This window comes from Crinia signifera, chromosome 4 (genome assembly GCF_055691185.1).
Source record: "Crinia signifera chromosome 4, ASM5569118v1, whole genome shotgun sequence".
In the NCBI taxonomy this organism is placed as follows: Eukaryota; Metazoa; Chordata; class Amphibia; order Anura; family Myobatrachidae; genus Crinia; species Crinia signifera.
The window spans coordinates 80470072-80497029 of NC_139220.1; the positions used below are offsets into that span (position 1 = coordinate 80470072).

The window sequence follows — 26958 nt, forward strand, 5'->3', positions numbered from 1 at the left end:
AAAAATAGCTTTATACATATACGTATTCATATAAATATGAAATATTTGGAATCTTTGTTACGTCTCACGAAAGAGCTCCCATGAGGCCTTCCACCCAATGTCTTTCGTTACATGCATTTTATTTGCACTTTAGGAATGCAGTCAGGATACTGGCATTCAGCATACCAACGCCAATGTCCCAACTGCCTTTAGAAGACTTCGAAAGATACCAACACCGGAATATAACAACCAGCATCCCAATTGGTGAGTAAGCAGGGATGGCTAGTGTGCAACTGGGGAGGGGAGAGGGGGTTTGGTTAGGTTTTAGGCTGTAGGGGGAAGTTGCTTACCCAGCCCGCGTCAGGATTCCGTTTATTAATATACATTAGGGCGGAGTGAAAAAACTGAAATTGAGAAATTCAAAATCGGCTAGTGTGGAAAAGTTGTGACTTGATTTAAATATGAAACGTGCAAAAGCATTTTGATCTGAGTCAACATCTTCTGTTCTGGCAAGAGGCCTGAAGTTTCACTTTTTTGGTGAAAATGACGAAAACTATGAAGATGCTCCGATCTAGTTAAAATTATGTCAGGATGTCTTAGAGTGGTTCATTAATATACTTTAGCATAGTAAAAGAGAGTAAGATCTTGTCCTAGTGCAAAGTGAATGACTTTGGTTGGAGAAAAAATCCCTAATAATTGACCCATTTTCATGGTCACAATTGTGAATATTGTGTGTTTTCTCCTGAACATGTTTATAATAGAAGAAGCACAAATACTCTAAATGGAATTTCAGTGACACTGTGTGAAATATAACACTGCATAATAGCCCTTAATCAGACCTGATCCCAGTACAAATGTGTTCTCAAAATGGGCAAAACAAATGCTGCATTGCAGGTGGGGCAGATGTAACGTGCTGAGAGAGTTAAATTTGGGTGGGGTGTGTTGAAACTGAAATCTAAATTACAGTGTAAAAATAATGCAGCCGGTATTTACCTTGCACAGAAACAAAATAACTCACACAAATCTAAAGGTGGCCATACATCTACAGATCGATTGTCAGATTGGGCCGGTTGGAACAAACAGCTGGTAATATCTGAATGACAGTTTTTCAGCATTTCAAAGCAAATGGTCAACTGTCATTTGCTCTCATCTTTTACCAGGATTTTGTTCCAACCAGACAGATCGGACAATAAATCTGTAGATGTATGGCCACCTTAAATCTCTCTGAACATGTTACATCTGCCCCACCTGCAGTCCAGCATTTTTTTGCCCATTTTGAGAACAAATTTGTACTGCGATCAGGTCTGATTAAGGGCCATTATGCAGTGTTATATTTCACACAGTGTCACTGAAATACATGAAATTGGATTTATGCTGCTCTCTTTGCAGTGCATATACAAAGATAGACAATCCTGTGTATATAAATAAGAAATAACTGTTGCAGTCTGTTATTGAAAAACAGTAACTATTACAATAAGTATTACAAGTAAGTGTAAACTGTCTAATGTATCATTTTACATATCACTTCTGTTTATTGACAGAAAAACAGTGTTGCATCCCCTATGCTGGGAACATGAATGGGCTGCATTACAGCATATAATTATGCCAAAGATAAGCCAATATATTAACTGTTAATTACGTTGAAGTGTATTATGATGTAATAAATTGTAAGCTTTCAGCAGGGCCCTCTAACCCCCAAGTCTGTCTGTCATTACCCAGTTTGTTTTATCACTGTCTACTATTGTAAAGCGTAACGGAATCTGCTGAGCTATATAAGAAACTGTAAATAAATAAATAAATAAATAAATAAATAAACAAATACATCTAATGTTTAGGGGAAAAAAAAACAAGAACATTGATTCAAAAAATAACAGGTTAATCATTCTATGAGTGGTGTCCAGCAGTATGTACTGTGTTCATTTCTAGGCAGCAGGGCCGTCTTAACAGCAGTGTGGGCGCCTGGGCAAAGCAATGCACTGGTGCCTTTACTCATTCTCCCCTCCTAGGGGTGGGGGGTGCTATCAGCAGCAGCTTTGATGTCCCACAGGTGGCAGGGGGTGCTCTATCTTCCATTCAACATGTAGGACCTGGAGCAGTAACTTCTGCTAATTACTCCTTTACTGCACAGGTGGTGGGAGGGTGAACACTAACGCGTGGAAGGGGGCACTGAGCTGTATGAAGGGTCCCTTGTAAATGACTTCCAGGGAGGTAGGGGGAGTTTTATACACAGGGGACGGTTGGATAATGGAGTGGGCTTAATATTCATCATTTTCCGGTGGAAGGGCAGCTTGTTTGACTGCCGATATCGCCATTATCTGGAAATAGATTTCTTAGCCTAGTATAAAAACCTAGAGTTCCAACTTTCAGGAGGTGCTGGGAACTTGGGGATCAGAGATCAGGAGCCAGAGCAATCCATTGACAAAAATATAAACTGTACACCAGACGTTTGGAGCTGGAGCAGGGACCTGCTGCTGGAAGGCTGATATCTCTGGTTCTGGGCATGATAGAGACAAGCCGCTAGTGTCAGAGAGAACCTGAGAAATATGACTGAAAATTGTAATTAACAGGTCAGATGTGGACTGCTGCTTTGAAGTTGGATATCTAAAGTTCCCCAGGGCCGATTTTCAAAATTCTGGTATCCCTGGAAAAAGGGGATCCTCAGCTATCTACATACGCCCTTATACGCCTGGGGCCCCTGGGCAAGTGCCCATTAAGCCCATACAAAAAGACAGCCCTGCTAGGCAGGATTGATCAGCCATACTTATTACAGCATAATGCACTTTAATGTATTTAACTGTTAATATATTGGCTTATCTTTGGCATAATTATATGCTGTAATGCAGCTTCAGGTGGGGCAGATGTAACATGTGCAGAGGGAGTTAATGTGGCCATACATCTACAGATTTATTGTCCGATCTGTCTGTTTGGAACAAAATACTGGTAATGGATGAGAGCACTTTGCTTTGAAATGCTGGAAAACTGCCAAAAACTGTCATTCAGATATTACCAGATATTTGTTCCAACCAGCCAGATCTGACAATCGATCTGTAGATGAATGGCCACCTTTAGATTTGTGTTGAGTTATTTTGTTTCTGTGCAGGGTAAATACCTGCTGCATTATTTTTACACTGCAATTTAGATTTCAGTTTCAACACACCCCACCCAAATTTAACTCTCTCAGCACGTTACATCTGCCCCACCTGCAATGCAGCATTTGTTTTGCCCATTTTGAGAACAAATTTGTACTGCGATCAGGTCTGATTAAGGGCTATTATGCTGTGTTATATTTCACACAGTGTCACTGAAATTCCATTTAGAGTATTTGTGCTTCTTCTATTATAAACACGTTCAGGAGAAAACACACAATATTCACAATTGTGACCATGAAAATGGGTCAATTATTAGGTATTTTTTCTCCCGCCAAAGTCAGTCACTTTGCACTAGGACAAGCTCCTACTGTTTTTTACTATGCTAAAGTATATTAATGAACCACTCTAAGACATCCTGACATAATTATATCTAGATCGGAGCATCTTCATAGTTTTTGTCATTTTCACCAAAAAAGTGAAACTTCAGGCCTCTTGCCAGAACAGAAGATGTTGACTCAGATCAAAATGCTTTTGCACGTTTCTTATTCAAGTCAAGTCACAACTTTTCCACACTAGCCGATTTTGAATTTCTCAATTTCAGTTTTTTCACTCCGCCCTAATATACATACTGATGCCATCATAATTGATAAAAGAGACCCGTTGAAGTATTGAATATTGTATGAGGTTGGTCTACTCATCAAAAGCCCAGGAGCTCTGCGTGACAAGTATGATTCACACTTATGTTTTATATCTCACTTTCTCTTGGCTGCAAGAGGCTATGTTAGAATCTAAATGAGGTTACACTGAAACAGTTTCTTTATGTGATTTTCACTTTAGAAATGCATAGTTCTTTTATATAATAACATTTTTTTTTAACCACACTTACAGATGTGTCCGAACCCATCGTTGCTGAATAGCGACCGCTGGTGCCCGTTTCTCACGCCAAATTCGCACACACAGTGACGAATCCCCATGCTGCAATATCACAGCTCAATGCATTTCTATGAACCATGGGAGCAAAATAGATGCAAACGCATGGTGATGAAATCAATGGGAGTCACGTGTGGCTATTGGCGTGTCCACAATGAGCCCCGCTAAATCTGTAAACAGGGACAGCTGCAAAAATTTACACTGTAATGTCCATTACACATAATGCCACACACACACAGTAATGTCCATTACACATAATGCCACACACCGTAATGCCCATTAAACATAATGCCACATACCATAATGCCAATTAAACATAATGCCGCACAACGTAATGCCCATTAAACATAATGCCATACACCCTAATGTTCATTACACAATAATGCCACCCACTGTAATGCCCATAACAAAAATACCACACAAGGTAATGCCTATTACACATTATAATACACACCGTAAATAGGGATGTGCAACGGCCACTTTTCGTGTTTCGCGTTTCGTGTTTCGTGTTTTGGGTCTGAATCTCGGGCCGTGTTTTGGATCTGGATCTGTTTCAAAACACCACCCTTTTCGAGTTTCGTGTTTTGGATATGGATTTTTTTTTTCAACATAAAAAACCGCTAAAATCACTGAAATTTTTTTTCTTGGCTCTTGTGCTATTATTAGACAACATTAATTTCCACTCATTTCCAGTCTATCCAGAACACCTTACATTTCACAATGTTGTTTTTAGGAACAAAAGGTTGCACCGAAGTAGCTGGATGACTATGCTTAGGGACACAAGTGGGCGGAACAAACACGTGGACCATCTAGGAGTGGCAGACAGGATGGCAGTTTGAAAAACTGTGCCAAAAAATGGTGCAAGATGGAATTGTCCTTGGGTCCTCCCACCCACGATTATGTTGTATTAAGTTATTAACATTACATGCACAGTTTAACACACCAATAATTTCAGCGACAGGGTCTGCCACAACTGTGGCTGTAATAATTGGTTCATTTGTACCCCCACCTAAAAAAGGGTGAGATATAATACATAATACATCGGAATCCCAACTGCCCGGACTCAGACAGTGGGGCAAGTGCAATGAAAAAAGAGGTGCAAGATGAAATTGTCCTACATAAACAGGACATGCAATGTTTAACAAACCATTTGAGCGACAGGCTCTGCCACAACTGTGGCTGAAATGATTGCTTCGTTTGGACCCCCACCTAAAAAAGTGTGAGATATAATACATAATACATCGGAATCCCAACTGCCCGGACCCAGACAGTGGGGCAAGTGCAATGAAGCCCCTTGCGGGCTCACTGCGCTCGCCACACCGCGGGTACAGTGGTATTGCATGCTCATTGCCAAGAGGACTTGCATGCTTGTTGCTGGGGCGGGGAGTGGATAGATGCTGGTTGCGCAGGAATTTCCTAACAGCACGCCGTGCTGCTCTGACTGCCGCATCCGGCCTCCAACCCACAACGGGTCCTCTAGTGTCTGTCTCCTCCAAGGCGGCAGCCATTTTTGGAGGGGCCACCGCCCATAGAATGAGCGTGCGGCCCATTATGGATAGAAGGTTAGACGTGGCGGTGGCAGCAGCGAGGGAGTGTTGGTGTGTTGGGCATTAGGGGGTGTCTGCGCAAACCCAGCACCAACCCTGCGCATGCCTATGATGTCAACATACAAAAGTTCAACGAGAAAAAGGTCCACATGAGTTTTTCAAAAAATGTTCCCAATCCCAGTGGACATGTAAGGGGAATATAATGGTGTGCCAAATGTAGCGAGGCACCTCGCCCAAAGCATGGTGAGTGAAGTGGTACACTTATACGGGTCCATGTCTTCATTTGTCAACACAGACACCAAATTAAGAAGGAAAAAATGCCATGTCTCCCTTTTGCCTATGTCAACATTTTGTCTATGTCAATGCACGTAAACCGTTGGCCTGTCGACCAATATCCGGTAAGCAGTGCTGGTCTGCACTGTGTCTTGGATTGCAGAGCCTCTGGACAGCTCTAAGTGTTGACAGATTGCCCAGAAAAATAAAAATAAGTGTGTGGAAACCCTGTTGGGACCCTACTCTGGTCTCTTCCCCCTTCCGGCACAGTGGTGTATCTATAATGGGTGCAGCAAGTCCCAGGGCAGCTCATGTGGTGTGATCGATCGTATGAGGCAGCTGGATCGCATGATGGATCATAAGCACATCGTTAACACATCACGTGTCAAAAATACCTCAAATCATAAATCCAGGGCTGCCCGGGGAATTCAAGGGAAATCACGACACAATCAGAATCGCAAACTGATCATTCTAGTGTATGGCCAGCTGAATACTGTGCTTATAGTTTAATAGACTATTTGGCAGCACTGTAGAAAAGGAACATTGTAAAGATATCAGACCGCAGTGATCGAATTCAGTTGGAACAAAATGCGCACATGCTTGGCTACAAATGGCCGGAATGGCCAATAACTCTGCCCATACATTAATGAGGGCCATTTCTAATCAGTGTTTTCAATATACTAGTTAAAACCCTTTCCTATTAAAATAGGAACATTTACAATAAGGTCATATACTGTGCATTAGTAGATCAATTAAAAAAAAAAAAAAAAACATCCAGTATTGTTAGTGAACAATGTATCTAAAAACCATGACAAAAGAACAATTATGTTTCATTGAATAAAGATAGCATACCATAACTTTGTGACGGGGGACACTGTGGCTGCTTCCAGGCTCAGCACGAACCACCCATTTCTTGAACTTTGCGTAAACTATGTACTTAAATATTTCCTTCTATGCAGTGTTAGTATAATCCATCATTGTAAAAATACAGCTATAAGTCATAAGGACAAATTTAAGCACAGTGAAAAATGCATCATGGGCTCAATAAGATTACAGTAACTAAAATGTGTCAGGACCATCGACCTCTTTTTCAGTTTTTGCATTTAAAATCTGATATCTACAGTAATACCTAATTTCTCTCCCAAAGTTAGCATACTACTGAGCACATGCACTAATTGAAATCTATATAATAAGTTGAAGAGTCTGTGTGCGTGCGTGTGTGTGTGCGTGTGTGTGTGTGTGCGTGTCCGTTGCATTGCGGACACACCGTGGCACTCAGAGCCACCAAATTCTGCAACAAGATACCTCTGTACCCGGTGGTGTGCACCTCGAAGCCGTTTTTGGGAAATTTCACTTAGAAATTTAAAAAACACCAAGTTTTAATTTGCCTTAATTGATGATCTGGGAAAAGGATCGACGATCTGGGAAACCGTTGCGAAGAAACAACTCCACACCTGATTTCATTGCTGTCATTGAGTATGAATGACACATTCTAACACTATGGTGGAGACTTTAAACAATTAGGAATAAATGAGGATATACATAGACCACACATCACACACAAATGAACACATTGTACACGTGCACACACACACACAGTACACCACATACGCACACATAGTACACAATACACACATATATACGTAGCGAGCTTCACACGCTTACACATTGGACAGATACACACAACAAAACACACACATAACACACCACATGCAGTACATCACAAACCCATATACACTACAACACACACCCAAAAACAGTACAACAAACACACACACACTTAAACATTGTGCAGATACAGAAACACACACAAACATTGCCAGGATAGGCACAGCACACTACACTACACACACATGTATATGTAGCGCACCTCACAAACTTACACATTCGGCAGATACACACAACACACACACATAACACACCACTCACAGTACAACACACACCCACATTCACTACAACACACAGCCAAAAACAGTACAATACACAGATCACACACACTTAAACATTGCACAGATACACACGGCACACTACACACACACACATTTATACGTAGCACACCTTACGCACTTACACATAGGGCAGATAAACACAGCACACACACACACATAACATACCTCTAACTACACAACACACACCCACATTCACTACAACAAACAGCCAAAAATAGTACAATACACAGATCACACACACTTAAACATTGCACAGATACACACGGCACACACATTTATACGTAGCACACCTTACGCACTTACACATAGGGCAGATACACACAGCACACACACACATAACATACCTCTAACAACACAACACACACCCACATTCACCATACACACCCAAGAAACAGTACAACATACACAAAACACACACTTAAACATTGCACATATACACACAGACACAACATACACATACTGTATATACATAGCACACCTCACACACTTACGCATTGGACAGATACTGTACATGCAACACACACAACCACATACACTACATCACACACACAAAAACAGTACAACACACAGAACACATAAAAAATTGACATTTATTTAACAGTCTGTACCAGCAAATAAAAACTGTACCTAATGTACCGTTTTTTCTTTTTTCCGCATATCCGTCTCTCCAGTCCTCCAGCCTGTCACTGCGCTCCCCAGCCAGTTGCACTGAGAAATCTTTGTCCTGGCCAATGCACCCATTGATCAATACAAAGTGGGTACACTGCACTCACCCTGTCAGTTGTATGTTAGGCATTGCTCTGCCTTGAGGGTGTCCCAGACTCTTTTGGTTCATAGATAATGTTTGGTCGATGGGCATGAGCGCTGCATGTATTCGTTTGAATGTTATGAGTGTAAGAATTTGAAGAATAATACTGAGATGAAGGTTTGCCACGTTAAAGTGTACAATTTACTCAATAAATCGTGAAAAAAATATATGTACATAGAAGTACAACCAAGAAATAAAAGTAGGTTTAAAAAATAAATTCTAATTCAAACTGATAATTGTTTGGATGGGGTGGGTTGCCAAACAAATCTATAAGTGGAGGGGGGTATGGATATTGTGGGCATAATTGGTGTTTGGTACACCTACAGTTGATGAGAAATTTTCACTACAGTGTCACCGTAGGGGGAAATCCAATTGGGGTTCAGGTGGTCTTTTAGGGACCCCTTTACAATCCCGTTGGTCTCTTCTCCTAAAGCCTATGGTCTCCCTCAGTGATTGACTATTATTAAGGGAGACCGTAGGCTCAAGGAGAAGAGACCTACGGGATTGTAAAGGGTTCCTAAAAGACCACCTGGACCCGAATTGGGAATCCCCTTATGGTGACACTGTGACCATGACACTGTAGTGAAAATCCCATCAAATGAGTAGCCCCTGTAGGTGTACCAAACACCAATTATGCCCACAATATCCATATCCCCCTCCACCTATAGATTTGTTTCACAACCCACCCCCATCCAAACAATTATGAGTTTGAATCAGAACTTATTTTTTAATCCTACTTGCATTTCTTGATTGTACTTCTATGTACACTTATATCTTTTCATGATTTATTGAGTCAATTGTACACTTTAACATGGAAAATCTTTATCTCAGTCTTATTCTTCAACTTCTTACACTCCAAACCTTATCAATGCACCCATTGATGATTGCGATGGCTGGATCGGTGGATTGGCCCGGCGGGTGTAGGGAAAAATTTGGCCCATTGCACCCATTCCCAGTGGTGCATTGCAGTGTTGTGCGGGTAGCCTGCGTCGCGTTATGACGTCATGTGGCCAGGCCTGCGGACATGCTCCCACACTCAGGGGCTGCCCCACTGGTAGAGATGACCTCTGCATGTGCTTTACAGATCTCCAGACCTCAGAGACTGCTGCAGGCTGGATTGGTGAGGGGAGCGGGAGTGGCAGGGAGCGTTGAATTTTTTATTAATTATGGCACGGTAAGTAACGCCCACCCCGGTCTCCACGCACTCAGCACCTGTATTCACACATCCTAGAAACTGTACCATTGAAAGTATAGAAATGGAGGTGTGGCCACATCCCTTTCTGATTTTGTACCGATTTCTGACCCTCAGATGTTGGAGGCTATGTCATAGGTGCTAAATCTCAGGAGTGGATGTAGAATTCATCAACACATACAAGTTATCAACTCAGGATCGTTGTGTTTAAATCAACACCACCACACCTGAATTCATTGCCGTCATTGAGTATCAATGCAAACACATTCTAACATTATGGTGAAATCTACAACAAATTACAATCTTAGGTCTTTGGCACAGCATACTGTAAGATTACATTTTTCAGCAATTTTGGAAATAAAAAAACCCCAAGGTTTTCCCGGGCAACGCCGGGAGGGTCAGCTAGTATATAATAATGGATAGAATTTGTCAGATTTTTGATGATTCAGCTCCTCAAATAATTTTCCGGGCTGAATACAACGGATGAAATTGAATAGCCAGCAAGATATTTTTAAAGTGACATTTACATGGCAATATCAGATGATGCCTTAGGACCACCATACATTATTGCGACTTCTCAGAGGGCTGAAGTCGCGGACAATCTCCCTTAAGCCACCTGGGATGTGATGCATTGCATGCAGTCCTTTGGCATGTGATATATGGCATCAGATCCTATTCCTCACTGTCCGCAGGCTGTCCAAATTGGAGGTTGAACAGGCAAGCAGGTCTGATATCTCATACGATGCGCACGGGACCTCACATTGGGCCTTATTCTAGTTCACTCTTTCTGACAAATTCCTTCTTAGATGGACAAAACCATGTGCACTGCAGGGGGGCAGCTGTATAATGTGCAGAGAGAATTAGATTTGGGTGAGTTATTTTGTTTCTGTGCAGGGTAAATTCTGGCTGCTTTATTTTTACACTGCAATATACTGTAGATCTCACTTTGAAGTAAAACTCCACCCAAATCTAATTCTCTCTTCACAAGTTACATCTGCCCCACCTGCAGTGCACATGGTTTTGTCCATCTAAGAAGGAACTCGTCAGAAAGAGTGAACTAGAATAAGGCCCATTGGATCGGATCTCATGTCAAACACATGCGATTTGGTCATATAATTTAGCAAATAAAAACACAACACAAAGCAAAATACAGCTATGGGCAAAACATACGGGGCAATAGCAGCCCCATTTCTAAACCATCCGACTAGATCGCTTAGAAATGAAGCACAGATTGCTCCTGGGGTATGAGTTGCCTTCTTTATCGGGGGGCCAGGAGGGGGGCCCGATTTCTGGGACCCTCCCGGCCATTCCGGGAGGGTAGGCAACCCTGATCTAGTCTTCGCCAGTCTTTTCTCAATCGAGAACACTGGCTGTGACAGATCACTCAGCACACATCGCTGGTGCAGCACTGATAACTAGATCACTCAGCACACATCGCTGGTGCAGCACTGATAACTAGATCGCTCAGCACACATCGCTGGTGCAGCACTGATAACTAGATCACTCAGCACACATCGCTGGTGCAGCACTGATAACTAGATCGCTCAGCACACATCGCTGGTGCAGCACTGATAACTAGATCACTCAGCACACATCGCTGGTGCAGCACTGATAACTAGATCGCTCAGCACACATCGCTGGTGCAGCACTGATAACTAGATCACTCAGCACATATTGCTGGTGCAGCACTGATAACTGATCGCTTAGCACAAAGCTCCCGTCACCCCGTGGTATAAGGCATAAGAATCTGCACAAAAAAGAGGAGTCTACATTGTATAGGGCCTCCACCTGCATAACTGAAAGCATGAAATATATGCATAATGCAGTAACAATGTTACTATTGTGGCATAATAAATAAATATTGATATTGTATTATTTGGTATGCAGTGCACCATATGCCAGTCCTTATATTGATTACTCAGCAGGTACTAAGTTGTAACTGTCACACATAGATGCAGCTAAACAAATACAGGAATGTTAAAAATGTGCTACTCATTTCCACCGCACCTTCTTGTTACTTACATTCAGCATTGACAATGGAGTAAGGTACTGTACATACAGTAGCAGAGTTAATAAATGAAATAGTATCCGAAATCAAATATTGGACATTCCTACATTGATATATACATAACTATCATTGAAAGCATTTACAGACTTCAGATTAGCAAGTTGTGAACTACCATTCATATAATACCAGAGGCTCTGAGCATTAGAAGCCTCACATCACTACTCTCAGCTATAGGAGAAACCTGTATCTTTTACTGGCTCTTTGTTTATCACTTTCCACTTGTTCCATTCTTCTTTGTCACATCATGATGATATACAGTATGTTATAGACAGGTTAAGTAATACACAGCTCCAAAGCAGGGCAAATTTTTACCAGTCTGGAACCCCAGAAGCTATGGGGGTTCTGCAGCAGAGCTACTGGCTACTGTCTTGGAGTGCGAACACTGTATTAAACCATATTGTGAATTGGGATTACTGTGTGGCATAAGGTGTACTGGCAGACCTGGACCTGCTGTTTGCAATGTGGTATAATATGAACTTGGGGCCCTATATACCATAATGTGAATTGGGATTACTGTGTGGCATAAGGTGTACTGGCAGACCTGGACCTGCTGTTTGCAATGTGGTATAATATGAACTTGGGGCCCTATATACCATAATGTGAATTGGGAGTGCTATGTGGCATAAGGTGTACTGGCAGACCTACAATGTACCATAGGTTGACCCACAAATGATTTCCGAGCACTTGCAGATCTAAGCGAACGTCCAGGGGAGCGATCCAACTAGAATAAAGGCCATAATGTGAACTAGAGTACATCTATAGTAGTGACAAAGCTAAAAAAAATATCAGAGAGAGTGCATGAGCTATTATGAACAGACAATATTGAGAAGCCAGAAACTAAAAGAAACACCAGTGACGGAATTGCAGCAGTGAGGGACAGGTACTGTAGTGTCCCTGTATCAATTAGTATTCAGTATTAGATCAGGGCCTGCTCAATGAAGAGTCACCTCAAATACACCATCAAAGATCTACTCAAAATCAATAGCCAAGGTGACTAGACATTTTAGGATAATAATTTGGATGAGTACTATTGTTCTAAGTTTGTTGCCTGATATTCAGGTCTGATGATTTGTTGCCTGATGACTGAGGGATAGCACATACCAACCCAGCATGATTCTTAGTAAAAAATGTTGAGGTCTACATACAGTAAATGATATTAGGTAGTTGGTGCATGATTAGCATAATATGATGATTTAGAAAGAACTATACACCTCTGGACTACACGGCCATCACAATTTTCATTCTATTCCCAAAAATGAGTCTCTCTTTGTTTAAGATAAACAAAGAATGTCATGTAGCATTCCATCCCCCTATCACTTATCACTCTCTTGCTGTCTGTCTTTCTCCCCCGGAGGCCACTCCTGATTGGCTGGGGGAGGGCTCCCAGTTTGGGGGAGGAACCATAAATATAAACAAACTTACGACTTCTCCTGAAGGATGGTTTGCGATGTGCGTTTTCTTATTTTTATCCTATGGGATGCCTACTACGGACCGAAGAGGATGTGATATACAGTACGCCAGAGACCCCGGTATAAGTATAATTTTTTCTACAGGTACCATTGAGATTCTACTGGAGAAGAAGAGTTTATCACAATTTGTTTTGTTGTAGAACTACAAGTACCAGCAGATCCTTTAATGCCCCACATTCTGAGACTTGTGGTTCCCCAAGTCCCTGCATGCAGGGCAGGCTTTCTGGGACTTGCAGTTCTACAATAAAACACGATAGTTCAATCTATTTTTAAACCACAAAGCAGCCCAGTGCCCACCACCCTGGGGCACCAGGGACAGCCCCGGGCTTCAGCCCAGACAGGGGTTGTCCTGGTGGGGGGAGCATTTAATGGGGGGTCCCCACTCCCCCAGGATCCCTGCCTGGGTTGACCATAAACATCAATTTGACCATCGAAAGATGTGGAAGGTGCACGCTTATAAAACTGACTTTCAAGTCACTTAAATATGCATGCACGCTTGGACTGAAATGGGCGAGCAGCTGACATCCGGTGACATCCCTTCACCCGCATCACGGCCTCATTATCATGGGAACAGCCATGAAACGCTGGGCGTTCTCATATGGTAATGAGGCATGGCAACGCTCCCCACCCCTATCCGCCCACCCCCCGCTATGTTGGGTTCAGGCACCCAGCAAACAGACTGTTGGCCATGGGTGCACGCAGGATGCATCCGCACATGTGCAGAAATACGGCTGCGCATGCGCAGATGCACACCATGGGATTCCCGTGCGATTTCACGGGAGATGCAAATCAATATGAATAACTCCCATAGTCGTGGTGGTGGTGGTGGTGAAGGGGAGGGGAGTGGGGGCACGACCCTACGCCCAGGGCCGGTGTAAGGCTTCTCAGTACCCTAGGCAAAACTTCAACCAACAGCCCACCCCCATTTTGCCAATACCCACTTTCCTACTCCTTAAGGCATCCCTGCCTAACATTCCGGAATGGCAGGGAGGTTAAAAACTTGTGCGGTCCTCCCAGCCCCCTGGGGCGATGCGCAAGTCCTCTGCTTTCCCTGGAGGCCCCCCGCACCCTCTTCTTTGCCACCCACAACAGGGTACAAGGCAGCAAAGGAAAGTATGCCTCAAGGGAAGGTATGGGGGTGAGGTCTTAGAAGTTCCACCACCTGCATTAAGTACAACAAGGATCCTCATAGATATTCTTAATTTTTTGATAGGCAGACTTGGTGGCGCCCCCCAGATCCTGGCACCCTAGGCAGCTGCCTAAAGCTGCCTAATGGTAGAGCCGGCCCTGCCTACGCCGTTTAAAAAAAACAATGATTATTGAATTTCTTTTTTCCACAGGGCAGCATTGCATGGATCTGACTGATAAATACGTCCGCCAAATATGAATGGATACGACCAGCTACGCCATCATAACATATACGAATATGGGGAATACGGTAAGTTAGTAGTTTTGCCTATTCCCGTATATGTATTTTTCCCAAAATATGGCTAATACCGGTCGTATCAAGTCGTACCCAGGATCGGCCGTATCACCTTGATCTTAGAAAATGTCGCCTGTTGTGTATGCTATAATCAACAAAAATACCTCTATGGTAATCAACCTTACTTTCAACAAACATGTAAAGCCACCGACTGCCGACGATAATCAATTACACATATTGCAAGAAACTTTTTACTCTTTTGGCTCAGCTATGCATAATGTTTCACTGAAGTTCCAAGTAAAGGGTTTCCACAATTTACAGTACATTATCTTAATTGTATTTGAAATATTGTAAACACTTCTGACTATTGATTTCCTAAGATATATTTTCAGAAATTCCTGACATAACGTTGAGTAGATTGTGTTGCAATTTGAACTCTAGATTTCATTTTAATGGTTGATTTTAAGTAGTATTAAGAATTGCACAAGAGGCTGTTAATAGCTAAAACAAACAGAGTAACCTAAAAACCTTTCATAAAATTCTAATAAAAATGGAATGTTAGCAATAATATTGTAATAAAAACGTATCCGAGATATTAACTTTTCATGGCCTGTAAATGATCATTTCAGCCTGTGGCTAATTGTTCACTGTTGTGATGTACTGACTGTAGCAGCAACTAATCAGCTCTGGGTTTCAGCTTTCTACAATAGAATCCAAGTCATGTCAACACATGGACTGAGGTTTTTGCAGCTACAGAAAACCTCCCAACTGTCCCGCTTTTTGCGTGAACAACCCTTTTTTTGGACGTTCTCATATCCCGCCCAGTGCCGACAGTGTCCTGTGGCGGGTAGCAGTTGGGAGTCCCCCCTGTCATCCGTGAATAGACTCTGTGCCTGTATGTCTATTCCTGCAGCCAGAGGGGCTGGGGACATGGCTAGCAGCTCACAGAGCCACTGGTAAGGCCCCCTCAGTGGTGAAAATTGGGCCTCACGGGAGCGGGTATAGGCCACGCCCCCAAAATTTTGGCACGCTCAGAGTCCCTCTTTCTACCTTTCCAATGTTGGAAGGTATGGCTACAGTGTTACCAAAAAGATAATTGTACAGTAATGTGTGCCCAATTGTGTTAAATGTCACAGCTTGAGATTCTCAAATGAATAAGCCGCGCATCTCAGAGCCAATTTTTGTAGCCAGGTGTGCAATTCTGTATCCCATAGATGTGGTCTGATTAGCAATGTATACAACATACAGATGAAGCCGCTCTCAGGCAGCCCGCCACTCGCCATATCGCAGTTTGTGGTGGAGATAACACGTCCCATTGGGGTGTACCTCAGCTGGGGTTGGTGCAGGCTTCGTGCAGGCGGCAGGGAGCAATAAAGCAGAACTGTGCAGGAAAAAAGTGTGCAGATGGGACTTCTGCTGGATGGTCAAGAATGGGGCACGCGCTCGTCTCATGCATGCGCATGTCCCATTCCTGGTGGATGGTGGACCTGGCGCATGGCGATAGTCGTGCCGGGTATGCCTCATGTGCCTCTATCCCCTTAAAGTGCACTTACACAGTAAAATTGCACCTGCGCACATCACATCAAATTGCATATTATTGCATTGCAAAACGTATGCAATGCGATGCAATCTAGTCCAAATTTCATACAATAATTGTACCATGTATGGGCACCTTTAGTCACAATGTTTAATCTCCTACTGGTGTACATCTATGCCAACTGTTAAATAATGCACCCAGGCTTAATTGAGAAAAGCTCCAACACACTACTCGTATTATAAAGCATTATATAATCCTTATACTTTCTTATGAAATACCTGGCTTATAGTGCCCATACATGAGTGGCCATGTTTTCCAGATTTCCCAACCCGATCTCATAGCCAATCCACAGGCAGTTAAATTTGCAGCCAGCAAAGAAATGTAAACATGTTTACTATTACTGATTTTTTAACCAGTCTGCTGACGAGGGGGCAGGACATTCACTAGGTGACCCAATATGTTATTATGGCTCATGGATTGCACGAGCTAGACAACAACGGGATGCAACTTTGTGTTTATTTTAAGTTAGCCATACAATACATTACACTAAATGCAACTTAAACAATCAATGGGTTTCTCACCAGTCCTGGGAGGAGGTAGAACTCCTCTTCCTAAACAATGTCGGTGATGGCAATCACCTTCCATATGCCAATCCTAAGACAAACCCCCCATTCGCAATGTTCTGCAGAAGAATAAGGAGGCTCCATAGCATAGGGAGTCCTCATCAATTCCCTACTACTTGTAGCTAGTGAAGATACTTATACTTGTATTCAGGGCTATTTTTGTGCAGGCTCCAGCAGGAACTGTGGCCCTTATTCTAGCTCACTCTTTCTGACAAAATATTTCTTAGATGGACAAAACCATGTGCACTGCAGGTGAGACAGGTGTTACTTGTGCAGAGATAATTAGATTTGGGTGGGGTTTTACATCTGCCTCACCTGCAGTGCACATGGTTTTGTCCATCTAAGAAATATTTTGTCAGAAAGAGTGAGCTAGAATAAGGGCCACAGTTCCTGCTAGAGCCTGCACAAAAATAGCCCTGCTTGTATTAGTGCCTGGTGGGTCAGTAATCATTTTCTAACACCTTTTTAATTTTTTCATAGTACAGCTATGAGGCCTTTACTTTTACCACCAATAGAATCCTATAATATCCAGGTAGCAGAAGACAAAACTCCACTCTACAGTGTCTACTGGCAAGAATCTAAATTCTTACTACCTCCTGCCCCTTTAAAACACCTCAATTATCCAAATGTTGCTATACACTTCTGTGCTGATAACTCATATGTATGTTCCCTGGTATTGAATTCCTGCAGAAAGGTTGGAGAGGGCAGCCAGCTCAAGGATGCAGGGGGTGGGGCCAGCACATGTACCGTGTGGCATTTGCCAGTGCATCAGCAAGGACATCCCCCCCCCCCCCCCCCGCTGTTCAATGCTGGTATAACAGACAAGGCTCTGGGGTCAATGTGGGGGACTTGCCCACCTTTCCAGGGGGTTGGGAGGCATATACGATTTTTGGGGGCATCCCGACTATTCCTGAAGGGTAGGTAAGGTTGGATGTGATGCACACATATTTGCTAGCTACACTCTGTGGCGTGTTTTGTCTAAGAGTTACCTGGATGAAAGGATTTCTACAGTATGTGTGCTGCACTCTGCTATTTGTTTGTGGAATGAATGGTAACTCGTGGGCTTCCACAGCAGTTGAGGTGGGGTAAGTGGTAGGAGGGGGGATTCATTTATCACTGTCAGTAGGTGAGGACATCCAGCAGCCAGTTCTGGGGGACTTTAACAGCATGTTCCCATTCAGCAGACCGTGAGTTGCTCTAGACAAAAACCACAGTGTGGTAAATGTGTGTCAGTACGTGGATCATTGCACTTTGGGATCGGAGAGTCACTAGTCTCCATACTAACTAAATATTTATTGATGTGAATGACCACTAACAGTGTAGCAAATACTTCAGTATTCTGGATTGGGCCTGATTGTGTCTGACTCTGTACGCTGCAAAGATAGCAGTTTACCGAGTCCTAGAGTGCCCCCCCTGCCGCCACCTTATCCCCTTGTAAACCATGTGAGGGGATGTGTTATGAAACAACATCCCCTTGCATGTCCCGCAGCTGGAGAAATCATTTCATGGTCGGTGACCACCGAATGATTTCTCCTCTGCTCGCAAATATGTCAGTGGAGACCTTTTTTTTCATTTATTCTTGGTTCTTCATTCTTTTTGCAAATTATTTCACATCCAAAGATTTTATTTACTTGTATTATTAACACAAATCACCAGGAAAATGGTGCAGCGGCCATTTTACCAGTGATTTGCACATGTACTGTATAGCAGAGCTGTTCCTGGAAGCCATTTACCCGACACCCTGTGGAAGCACAGTAAACTCTAGCACAAAGCCAGCTGCCAGAGTCTACAGTGCTGCTGCCAGAGAGGAGGGGCCACACATTCTCCTTTTCTGGTCAAAGATTAGCACAGAATTCCAGAAATACATACTGTTCTTAGGGGTATATTTACTAAGAAACTATTTTCATTCATTTTAATCCTTTAAAAATCTATCTACGACATTGTGTTTCTGGGTCTAAAATACACATTTAGCAATTATTTTTAAATTAATATAAAAAAGAAAAGTTAATGTTAGTAAATGTGTGTTTTGGCTCATGATCGATTTTCATCAATCACTCCCCTCCCTACTGGCATCTTCAAGTCTGTATGTACTTGCCAATGCCGACACTGCACCGGGTCCCTCTGCCACCAATGTCGCCGGGTACACACATCGACTAATGTGTACCCAGCTTTAGAATTTCCAGATGTTTATTCTTAATTACACATAATAACATTGTTTGTCCTAAATGTACTTGCTTTGCTTTCTGAGAAATATTGTGGTTTTGATTTCATCCCTGAATATGAAACTTTGCAGAACACTTTGGCTGACCACTAAAACTTTCAACTAAGGTTTGTAGCTTTATACCGAAATGCAAACAACAGTCTAATAATATTACATAAGCTTCCAGTATTGTGGACCAAATCAAGCCAATATTTTGTAATAAAGTATGAGAACATTTACCAAGATAAGTTATCAGTAAATAGATGGAGCAAGGATAATAGTCATCTAGATAGCAGGATTTTCCCATATGTAGAAACATAGACATAACTTATACAGTATAATGTAAACAACGAAAGTCCTTTCCCACGTATCCCACATTTTGCAATCAAATGCAATCAAAAATTTTTTTTTTAAATAAGCATCAAAAATACATATAACATGCTCTGGATTGGTAGTAGATCAGTGGTACTTGACGGCATACAGATTCCTTTTCTAATTATGGTAGCAGTAATATGCTCATACTGTAGTTATAGTAGAAGAGGAACATTTATCAAAAGGGGTTTTTCTCTTCACCCTATACAGTAGTATACTGTAACTCTATACAACCAACTCTTATAACCAATTTAGAAGTCTTCTTAACCTTCATATTTCTCAATGATCAATATCAATAAACACATATTTACCACGATACTTGTTCTGTTACCACTATCTCAGGGTTGCAGTAACAGAAGTACTGGAATGTAAAAATAATTGGTACTTGTGTATTTTGGCGGCGCCCCCGATGTCCGTCGTACGACGAACAGATCGCATCGCATGCCATGCACCCGATGGCATGCGATGCGACGCGATTTTGACCCCCTATACGACCAAAAATCGTATAAGCACCCTAAAGGGTGCTTTTGAGCACCCAAATGGGTGCTTACAATGTTAAATGCACCCCCACGCCACCCCCCACTATAAACGTGAACCCGAAGCGTGGCGAGCGCAGCGAGCCCGCGAGGGGCGGCGGTACGCGTCCTACGACCTTTTCATACCCCCACTATCCACGTCGGCGTGGAGTTGAGAATAGAATAGTGTGGCGAGCGCAGCGAGCCACCGAGCCCGAAGCGTGGCGAGCGCACGCGGATACCTTCACAGTTATACGCGTCCCCTCGCGGGCTTCACAGGTGTCCGTGGCGACGCGGACACCTGTGAAGCCCGCGAGGGGACGCGTTTACCTGTGAAGGTATCCGCGTCCGCTCGCCACGCTTCAGGCACTATTCTATTCTCAACTCCACGCCGACGTGGATAGTGGGGGTATGAAAAGGTCGTAGGACGCGTACCGCCGCCCCTCGCGGGCTCGCTGCGCTCGCCACGCTTCGGGTTCACGTTTATAGTGGGGGGTGGCGTGGGGGTGCATTTAACATTGTAAGCACCCATTTGGGTGCTTAACATAGTATAAGCACCCATTAGGGTGCTTATACAATGTTTAATCGCATCGCATCGTATGCCATGTACAATGGCATACAATTTCAAAATTGTATGCCATCGTGCTCTATCGTACGATATCGCGTCGCATCGCATACCATCGTATGTGTTATGGTATGCGATGCGATGGGCGCCGCCAAAATACACAAGTACCAAATAATTTATTGATTAAATAAATATATATTTTGCAGAGTGATCGCCTACATAATAAGTTGAAGAGTGTGTGCGCGTGTCTGTCGCATTGCGGAAACATTGTGGCACTCAGAGCCACCAAATTCGGCAACAAGATACATGGACCCGGTGGTGTGCACGTTGAAGCCATTTTTGTGAAATTTCACTTAGAAATTTAAAAAACATCAAGATTTAAATTGCCTTGATTGATGATCTGAAAAAAAGATCAACGATCTGGAAAACAGATGACGAAGGAACACTGCACCTGAATTCATTGCTGTCATTGGGCAGTATTCAATGAAAATATTCACGGCATGCAGTGAATCCTGTTTAGGATTCGCTGCACAGTCGCCGTGTTCTGGAGACTCGCTGTCCCACTGCTATCCCCGTATTCAACGAGGCAGGGGCTCACTGCCCTGACGGCGAGTGTGAACCGCCGCAGGGAGCCTGAGGACGGCGGCAGGCAGGGAGATGGAAGTCTCCCTGCCTGCCCCAGAATGTATGTGGGGGGGAGGTGGACTCCCCGGGAGCCAGGCAGCACAAGCTGCCCCCCCGGGAGAGCCAGCAGGGGACCAAATATGCACTGCTCCCGATCGTGCATATGTAATGATCGGGAACAGTGAATATATGAATATGTAATGAGCGGCTCTCTGCTCCCAGCCCCCTGCTGGCTGCTATGTGTAAAAAAAATATATGTTTTTTTAAATTAAATATATATTCATGTGCTATAAGCACATGAATAAAAATAGCATGCTCCTTCACAGAATAAAATTCCAGATTTTTTGACACCAAATGTAAAACAACAACAACTTTATTTTAAAAGTTCACTTTCCACTTCTCCATGAAAAGATGGCGATTTGCTACACAGCGACACACGGCGAAAATCACTTAGAAAGACGGCGAGAAGTGCACGTTGAACATTGCGATTCACTTTCTGACCCCAAAAAATCACCTTCCAACACGAAAATAGCACAAATTCGCCGTGAAACAGGGCGAATTATCCTCATTGAATACTGTCCATTGAGTATAAATGAAAACACATTCTAACATTATGGTAAGACTTTAAACAGTTATGAATAATTTGTGATATACATCTACCACACATCACACACACAGTACACCACATACATAGTAGCGCACCTCACACACTGGACAGATACACACAAGACGACACACACATACAGAGCACACCACATGCAGTACAACACACACCCACATCCACTACAACACATACCCAAAAACAGTACAACACACAAACACACAGAACACACACTTAAACATTGCACAGATACAGAAACACACAGAACACACACACTAACACACGGGTGTCAAACACAAGGCCCGCGGGCCAAATCCGGCCCGCCAGACCTCGTCATGTGGCCCGCGCAGCCGCCACCAGCCTTCACTTAGGGTTACCACCATCACACTGTGAGTGTCACATCACATTCAGTGACACTCACATGACGACTCGAGACTGAGAGACATACCTAACAACGTGAGGAAGCCGGGTGACACAGTCACTCCGCCGCAGCGCTCGCTGGGAGGAGGAGGGAGGCAGGACAGTGGACACAGACTTTTTAGTGTCACTGTGTGACGTGCCCGACTCCTCCCCGGCTCCTCCTGCGGGCAGCGGCTACGGCGCTGCCATGTGTGACACACGCCCGCCTGACAGCAGTGCCAGTGACACCGTGACGTGCATGCTGCTGCGACTGCCTGTCGGACTTGGACGCCGGCCCGGCGGTGAGCTGCCTCCTGCCTGTGGTGCCACGCTGCGCAGCAGTGGCATCAGTTGGTTCAGTATATTTACTGTAAGTTCGGCAGTGGGGTGGGCACAGTTGTGTTGTCTCTTGTTGTCCAGACCAGTCTGTCCAGTCCAGAGTCCGTGGCCGGGCAGGCAGAGAGCCAGGCCAGCAGCACACAGCCGCAGCCTGAGCCCACAAATCTGCCTGTGTCCAGGGTCATTATCATTATCTGTCCCACTGTCACCACCAGTCCAGAACTCTAGCGAGAGTCCTGCGAACCCAGAGGCCCAGGTCACCTGCTGGGCGATCTGACGTCACGTCACTGTGCCCTGTCCCATGCAGTGACAATAATTTATGATAATAAAGAGTGGACACATAGTCCTACAGATACAACCAGCCTTTTGAGGGTGACCAAACTGCTGATGCGGCCCCCGATGAATTTGAGTTTGACACCCCTGCACTAACACATTGGACAGATACAATATACACACAACACATAGATAATGCACCACACACAGTACAACACACACTAACATACACTACAACACACTCACAAAAACAGTACAATATACACAAACACACAGAACGCACAAAAAATGAATGCATCATAGTTGCTACATCTCAGGAGTGTATGTGGAATTCATCAACACACACAAGCTATCAAGTCAGGAGTGGTGTATTTCAAACAACAACATCACACCTGATTTCATTGCTGTCATTTAGTATCAATACAAACACATTCTAACATTATGGTGGAGGTTTTAACAAATTACAATCTTGGGATTTTTGCACAGCATAAGACAAAATTTTACAGCAATTTTGCAAATTAAAAAGTTGGGCAATGCTGGGCGGGTCAGCTAGTCTTTTAAAAAAGGGTTTTAGCCTCTTGACCCAATAAAATAAAAATATTGCTGCTTGTTTCCTCAATATTCTCTCATTAGTGAGGTGAGCAGGGCAGCCGTGAGATCTTTCCCACCCTGTGTAAGAAATATCTCCGATTATGCGCTCCTCCGGCCACTCCGAGTTTTTGTATATGCAAGTTTGCCCTTAGATTTGCCCTTTTCCAAGATGGTCAGTTTGGAGAAGCCATCTTGGATCCTGTTTCCTGTTTAGGCCTATAAAAGGTACTTCTTGAATCTAATCCCTGCTTGAGTATTCTGCTTGCTCAGCTCCTGCTATGTACCACACTTCTCTGCATCTGACTACCCTCCTGTGTACCGAACAGCGAATGTTTGGCTATTCCCTGGCATATCTGCTTGGCCATTGGACTTCACATAATACCACGAGTATCGTTACACCCTGGCACTAGGGGGCATTTCTAAGCATGGCAAGGTGTCACTATTTGTGAATAATGGGCCTTCAGCCTAAGCTATGAGAATTTGAACTCACAAACAGAATATGGACACACTTACGCCCTCCAAGAAAAACCTTTGCTTACTTGGGTGCACAGATACTCTACCTGTGGTACAGAACATTAACTCATTTTGTTGTGCTGGCACTGCCAGGTACCATACTTGTTGCAGTTTTCCCTTGTACATATCTATCTCTGGATAGTTAGTGGATAGTTAGTGGAAGAACAGTCCTATCATTCAACACCTGGTGGTGAGGTTGTTTAGGTAGTTGAGTGTTGGCAGGTAAGTGGCTATATGGGCAGGCATGAATGCAGACTTATGGGTGGATTTATCAAAATTTGGCAAGAGATGAAGTGGAGAGAGTTACCAATCAGCTCCTATCATTTGTCAAACTAAAGGGTCGATCTTATTATCTGCAATGCAGATACTAATGCGAATCATTGCAATAGATGCTGCATTTTCAAAATGAATGGAATTTGCACAAAACAGTTTGCTGCCCCATAGGACAAATTTGGGTGAATTCCGGGGTGTAACACATGGAAAGTAACAGAGGAACATGATGTATACTCTTTTAGTGTGAGTACCAGTTAGCAGAGGCTGGGAGAGGAAAGGCTTTGGAGACCAAGCAGCCAGTGAGAGCTGTTTGAGGCTGGAGGTGGCATGGGTATCCCTGCAGCTCTCTATTTTGTAGCTACTATACATATGCTTTACAGCGTTACAGTAAATACTTGATTTTTTACATTGCTTTGAGAAAATACCACAGTAAAATAAACAGTACTTATTTTCTACCTTTTTTATTTATGCTAAAATATTTTATGCTTCACTTTTTTGTATCTTTTTATCAGGATCAGAATTGAAGAAGAATCCAGCATCGTGATACATAGTTAATTGCTGTGGTCAGACAGACAGGAGAGAATTGTGGGAGTACCTTGCACTGGCGTCACACCAGACCAGAGAGGAAATCATTTTCTCCAGCACTTGAGACCACAGTGCTTTAAATAAAATATGTTACACAATAGTTCCTAAGTGTGCATTTATAATTATTTATGGAAATTAAATTCAGGGAAACTCAAAAATAAACTTTGTCACATAAATGTAAGTATGTCTTTCCAGAATAGAAGAAACAATTTCTGTATAGCCTCAGTTGTTACATAACTTTCCTGTATAGACATGAATGTCATACAAGTTAAATGTTTTGAAAATTGATTTTTAAATGAGATAAACATATCAAATTGCCTTGTGCATATATAATTGCTTCTTTAATTAAAACAAAAGTAATATATTGATACTTTGTGCAGTTCAAAACTCATGTATAAATGTTAAGTTATGCACAGGGCAGTATATTGCCTAGCTGGGTCCATGTACTTCCCAGGGGCGTGGCCTATTTATGGGAGGTGCGGCCATGCACACCTTGAATAAAATACATAAAAAATTGTATGAACAGTATAATATGGGAGAAAGAGGGGTCCCATGTGGAATACATGGTTATTTTATTTGAATACACCCCTCTTGCAATATTCACTGTCTATACAAATATGTGCCGGGAAAGCATTTGGCATGGCATGCGCCATAAGGGTCTTCAGAAATTTTGAACATTTAACATTTTGTGCGGATTAAGACTCAGCATCAGGCCAATTTTCTACAAATTTCTATTCAAAACCTCAACTATTGAAAACAATATGACATAAGTAATGTTGGCTATTGTAAAATGGCAGACTTTCCTTTTAAATATCTACACAATGGAGTTGCATCCTGCGCAAATTGCAAAAAAATGCATTTTTATGTTTGATTTGTACAATATAATAAATAGATTAATCTAAGTGCCAACAGTTTAACATGTTGTCCTTTTCACCTCTTGGCACCAATAATGGTTATTAGTGCCAGGGCTTTTGATGAACCTAGGACATGTTGAAGAATGCTGTGTAATATATAATATTTTCATTGTTCTTGTTAAGACTGGTTTAAATTTTTTTATTTACATGGACAGTCTGTACCTTTGAGCAGATTTGTGTTAACAGTGAACTCACTGCTAAAATCTAATTATGCTACACACATTTATCAACAGAGGCCTAATCACAATGATAAATTGATTATTAGTCATTTCTCATTTTAACCCCTTCCTGACAGAGCCAGTTTTTGCGTTCCTGACAGAGCCCTTTTTTTCAAATCTGACATGTCTCACTTAAGTGGGGATAACTTTTTTTTGCTTTTACTTATCCCAGTGATTTTGAGATTGTTTTTTCGTGACACATTGTACTTCAAATTAGAGGTAAATTTGGGTCGATACAGTCTGTGTTTTTTTGTGAAAAATACCAAAATGTCGTAAAAAAATGGAAAATTTAGCAATTTGCAAAATGTAAAATTTTCTGCTTGTGAGACAAATAATCATACCACTCAAAATAGTTAATAACTAACATAGACCATATGTCTACTTTATGTTGACATCATTATTTCAACTTCCTTTTAATTTTTTTGGACACTAGGAGGCTTACAATATGAATAGCAAATTCTCAAATTTTCAAGAAAATTTCAAACACTGATTTTTTTAGGGACCAGTTCAGTTCTGATGTGACTTTGAGGGACTTGTATGTGAGACACCCCCATAAATGATACCATTTCAAAAACTGCACCCCTCACAGTATTCAAAACAGCATTTTGGAAGTTTGTTAACCCTTTAGGTGTTTCACAGGAATTAAAACAAAGTGTAGGTGAAATTTCAAAATTTCATTTTTTTTGCAGATTTGCAATTTTAATACATTTTTCTAAGGAACACAGTACATTTTACTAGAGAAATGTGACTAAAAATTGATTCCCCCAATTCTTTTGTTTTCATAAATATCCTATATGTGGCCCTAGTGTGCACGTTGACCAAACCACAGGCTTCATAATAGAAGGAGCACCTACTTGATTTTGGAGCCTCCTTTTTATGAGATTATTTTTTAGGCACCATGTAGGTTTCTAGGCACCATAAGATGCTAAAAGTTAGGAACCCCCCCACAAGTGACCCCATTTTGCAAACTACACCCCTCAGGGAATTCATCTAGGGGTATAGTGTACATTTCAAACCCCCAGGGGTTTCACCAATTGTGGTACAACTGGGCAGTGAAAATGAAAAATTAAATTTTTTACACAAAAATGC

At 42.6% G+C, this 26958-nt stretch overlaps 1 protein-coding gene and 1 long non-coding RNA gene across 3 annotated transcripts in view; one reads left to right on the forward strand and one right to left on the reverse strand.

Moving 5' to 3' along the window:
* The window catches only part of LOC146074113 (rho GTPase-activating protein 7-like), a 258319-nt gene that overhangs the window by 110272 nt on the left and 121089 nt on the right, over nt 1-26958 (reverse strand). The gene's annotated exons all lie outside the window — the stretch shown is intronic.
* Nucleotides 133-25926, forward strand: LOC146074115 (uncharacterized). Its single transcript, XR_014473368.1, has 3 exons — nt 133-243; nt 14645-14742; nt 24665-25926. It is a non-coding gene; the product is annotated as an uncharacterized LOC146074115 (long non-coding RNA).